This window comes from Canis lupus, chromosome 13 (genome assembly GCF_011100685.1).
Source record: "Canis lupus familiaris isolate Mischka breed German Shepherd chromosome 13, alternate assembly UU_Cfam_GSD_1.0, whole genome shotgun sequence".
Taxonomy (NCBI): domain Eukaryota; kingdom Metazoa; phylum Chordata; class Mammalia; order Carnivora; family Canidae; genus Canis; species Canis lupus.
Window position 1 is genome coordinate 5,918,814 of NC_049234.1, and position 5,002 is coordinate 5,923,815.

The following is a 5,002-nucleotide window of genomic DNA, read 5'->3' on the forward strand; positions in this document are numbered from 1 at the left end:
TGATGACTGAGCCAAAATCAAGAGTCAGACACTCAACCATCTGAGCTACCCAGTAGACCCTCTGTTTCTTTAGAATATGCTTTCTGCTTATTCTTTCTGGTATTGACTGAGACAGGGATTTCACATTATCTCTGATATTAGTAATGTCTTATAAATACTCTTTGAGTAATGATGTATTTTGAAAATGACTTCTGTTTAATCTCACAATAACCACTACATCTTGAATACTCACTCTACTCTTTATGCATGCTATTGTTAATATTCACAATTTTGCATTTTACAATAGAGGTAACCAATGCTTAAAGAAGTGGAGTGATTTATGTAAGATATCACAGACAATAGATGGAAGGTCATGATTTGAACCCAAGTTTGTTGAACTGTGGAGCCCTTCCTTTTTCTACTCTGTCATATAGCATATACTAGTTCATTTTACCTTTTCAGGAATCAAGACTTGATATCTTTTGAACAATTATCATGTATCTGTTTTATACATTTGACAGGTATTATCTCATTTAATTTTAAACCAACCTTAAGAGGTGGGTGGTATTACTACTCTTATTTTGTAAAAGAGGAAGTAGAGGCACAGAGAGATTAAGTAATATGCCTGCCCATTTAAACAATTTTTATTACTGGTGAACTTCGGATAAGTAAATGAGATGTTGAAATGATTCCCATTTTACAGATAAGGAAAGTGAGATTCAGAGATATCAATGATGTTTATGCTTACAAAGGTGGCAAATATACAAAATTTACCCAATTCTGTTCAAATCTCATGGCTTTAATGGGAGTGATATAAAACTTACTTTTAAAAAAGGAGAGTTCTAGAGGGCTTTTGGAAGATGTGAGAACTATGTAATGAAAACTCTAGGCATTTACCATATGTAAAACTCCAGCAAAGTGAATGCAAGTAAGGGGTGCAGAGGAGACATTAAGAACACAGAAGAACCTTTTCACACCATGAAGGGTAACTGTGGACCATTGAGAAAGAGTAATAAAAAAGAGTCCAGCTAAGCATGCCGAAATCAGAAATTGGATTGCTCTTTGGAAACAAATGCCACTAGCAATTGCAAATATATTTTTTAATTTGTGAAATAAGTATAAACATTTAAGCCCACGTCTTTCTTGTTCTCTTTTTCTTTAACAGACAAATCACTGGTCAGTGATTTTCAACATTTGAAATACAAGCAATCATGACTTCATCAATATAATGCTATGAAGTTTGTAGGCCCAAATTTAAGGACTTAAAAGAGTCCATTTCTGAACTCCAAATTCTTAGCTTTTTACTTTTTTAGAGATAGGTATAACAATTTAGTATCATTATTTACTGACAACAATAAGCTTCTGCAATAAAGAACATTATCATTCAGGCAGGACTTGATCTCAGTCCTCATTAGCTGGGTAATGTGCTACAATTTCCAGCAGCCATGGAAATTTGCACCAATTCATGCACATGTCATATGGAACAGTCACAACAAAATGAGACAAAGGAAAACTAACAAATCTATATCTTATGGGAGTTCAGATTTCAATTTTAAAATTCTCCAAATAGGGATCCCTGGGTGGCGCAGCGGTTTAGCGCCTGCCTTTGGCCCAGGGCGCGATCCTGGAGACCCGGGATGGAATCCCACGTCGGGCTCCCAGTGCATGGAGCCTGCTTCTCCCTCTGCCTGTGTCTCTGCCTCTCACTCTCTCTCTGTATGACTATCATAAATAAATTAAAAAAAAAATTAAAACTCTCCAAATATTATAAGCATTTTTTTTAAAAAAGGAACTGATCAGTCTGGTAAGATATTAATGCAGTTGAAGGATTCATATATATTGTCCCTCAAGAATACTTGATGTAAATTTAGCAACATTGAGTATTCTTGAAGGACAATGTATATAACACCGAATGTATTTGAAAATCTCTGATCCTGCCCTTTCTTTCTTTCTTTCTTTCTTTCTTTCTTTCTTTCTTTCTTTCTTTCTTTCTTTCTTTCTTCTTTCTTTCTTTTTGTAAGATTTTATTTATTTATTCATGAGAGACACAGAGAGAGAGACAGAGAGAGAGACAGAGAGAGAGAGAGAGAGAGGCAGGGGGAGAAGGCTTCCCGAGAGAAGACTGATGATGGACTCGATCCCAGGACCCCGGAATCATCACCTGAGCCAAAGGCAGACGCTCAACCACTGAAGCACCCAGGTGCCCCTGATCCTGCAGTTTCTACGTGGAATCAATGATTTGAAATTCTAAATACAAACATGACAAAAGTAAACAAAGTTCTTGTTGATCTCTTCTAAGTTCCTTCAGAGTGCAAGTATGTGTCTTTTGTGTAAGTCTGACAAAATTCTAATGCTGTTTTGTTTCCTTGCATGGTTCTTATGATAGGACATTTATTTTTAGTAAAATCCTTCAACCTGTAAATGTTTCTCTTTGTTTTATTGAATATGCTAATAAAACAGGTTTTATGTGTGACTTTTGGTGTGTATTTATAGGAAACAAAGCATAGCTACTACTGCCGCAGTATGTTGGTAAGAAAGATGTTGGAATTGATCCATTGTGGATATTTAGCAGAATGTCAGAATTCTAAGAGTTTAAGGTCAAGTGGAGGAAAAGAGGTCTGTTGAGGACATTGAGAAGGTGTACCCAGAGACAGTACCAGAGCTTATCATCAAAACAAAGCAAAACAGAGTCACTCCAGAGTAAGGACATTTTAAAATCAGAGTTATTATTTAAATACTGGATAAGTGCTGAGTATACCAGAAAATTCTCAGCACAAAGAAAGATTCACAGTGGAATTCCTTAGGAACAATTACAGTAATCCATCAACATCTTTAAAACTTCATAAGGAAGATGAGCACAATGAATTTACAGGGTTTGAAGAACATGAAAAGCTTCTTCGGATGGTGAAATTTTAAACCAATTAAGATAAATATTAGGTGAAACAAGTGGCTGATGACGTAATGGGGTCGAGTGTGAGATACTAATGGTGGTATGAACAGTTACCACATCCTACAATCCAGGTGCTGATCTTCACCAATAAATACCTTTGATGGTTTCTCTTCCCCCGAGCGGCCTGAGGTGACCTCCAAAAATGGTTCGCTACTCGCTGGACCCAGAAAACCCTACAAAATTGTGCAAATCGAGAGGTTCAAATCTTCATGTTCACTTTACAAACACGCGTGAAACTGCTCAGGCCATCAAGGGTATCTGAAAAGCCACCAAGTATCTGAAAGATAGCACTTTGCAGAAGCAGTGTGTGCCATTCTGTCGCTACAATGGTGGAGTGCACAGGCCAAACAGTGGGGCTGGACACAGGGTCGGTGGCCTAAGAAGAGTGCTGAATTTTTATTGCACATGCTTAAAAATGCAGAGAGTAATGCTGAACTTAAGGGTTTAGATGTAGATTCTCTGGTCATTGAGCACATCCAGGTGACCAAAGCCCCCAAGATGTGACATGGAACTTATAGGGCTCATGGCTGGATTAACCCATACCTGAGCTCTCCCTGCCACATTGAGATGATTCTTACTGAAAAAGAGCAGATTGTTCCTAAACCAGAAGAGGAGGTTGCACAGAAGAAAAAGATATCCCAGAAGAAATTGAAGAAACAAAAACTTATGTCCCGGGAGTAAATTCTGCATAGAATAAATGCCAAAAAAAAATATCTTTAATGGTTCAGGGGATGTGTCCCATTAGCACAGGCTTGGGAGTCTGACAGTGGGCTTCCTGTGTGACGCCACGTGAGCCTATTCCTGGGAGTGAGGCCACTTTTTGAAATATCTTGCCTCTAATTCTGACATGTCTCCTCTCCCATCTCTACTTCTGAAGCTCTACCCAGCGAATTCCCCCTTGAGTCAGGTAATCTTTGATTCCAAGGAACGAGATCTGAGACTGAGCTGCTTCTGCAAGTAGCTCTTCATGATCCTCATCTCTGACCTCTGCTCCTGGGGACCTCATTTCTGGCTCTGTTTTGTTATTCTTGCCAAATGCCAGTGAATTCCTCTTTACTGGGGCTGCTGTCTTCCTTTGCTTATAGGATATGGTGCACATTCTCCTGGAGTTAACTCTGAGAAAGAACTAAAGGTCAGGGGAAAAAATGGGTCATATTCAGGTAGTCAGACTAGATTTGGGAAGGAAGAGAAAGTTAAAAGAAAGTAAGGCAAGGACATGAGCACTGGATAACTTCTTCAGTAGAACCCCAGTATGAGCTTGGCTCCAGACCAGGGCTGCCTTCAGAAGCACAGGGCATCGATATAAAACAGTGCTGTACCTGCTCCTTGCAGCATATATGTAGATGGCTTGGGGCCCACAGGTGTGTAACTGCAACTGGAGAGAACTCTTCAAGGTCAGCAGAGGCACATGGTTTCTACAGAGAGCAGGAGTAGAGGGGTTGCAGTTAATGGAAGGGTCTTAGTGGATTGCACAGCAAATCTCAAGGCTATCATGAAAATCCATGCTGTCCATCTGCCCTGGAACATGTTATTCAGTGAGTATTTAATAGTTCATTATTATTAGTTAGGATTGTAGTTTGAAGCAGAATTAAATTTTGAGGTAGGGATGAACGTTGATGTAGTCAATTTTTACTGTGCTATATTAGTACCATTTTTAGACAAGGGACTATCCTTTGTGACGGTGTTTTTATTCTCCTGACAGTGTAAGGGCTACCAACTCATTCAGCAAGCTTATTTTCTTGTCAACTATGTACTGCACATGGTGATTGTGCTGAGAGTAGAAAGGTAAATAGGTTCGAGTTCCAACATTAAGGAACCTATAGAGATTTAGAGGAACTTCGAATATAGTAGAATGAGTTCTAAGTGCAGTGACAGGTTTGGGGTGGCATGACATATGTCAGGCACAGAATGCAAGGGGAGTGGAAAGATGAGTCTCAATTTTATGGAGTTGGGAAGGCTAAGAAATCTGCATGGAGAAGGTTATCCTTAACATGTCCCTGAAAAGTGAGTAAATGCTCTATTAGTAAACAGGGACTAAGATGCTCCAGACCAAAGAATGTAGGTGAGTAGACA

The 5,002-nt window shown here is 39.0% G+C and overlaps 1 pseudogene; it reads left to right on the forward strand.

The window, feature by feature from the left end:
• The first annotated feature begins 3,071 nt into the window (after window positions 1–3,071).
• LOC106559617 lies at window positions 3,072–3,610 on the forward strand (annotated as a pseudogene).
• The last annotated feature ends 1,392 nt before the right edge of the window (window positions 3,611–5,002 follow it).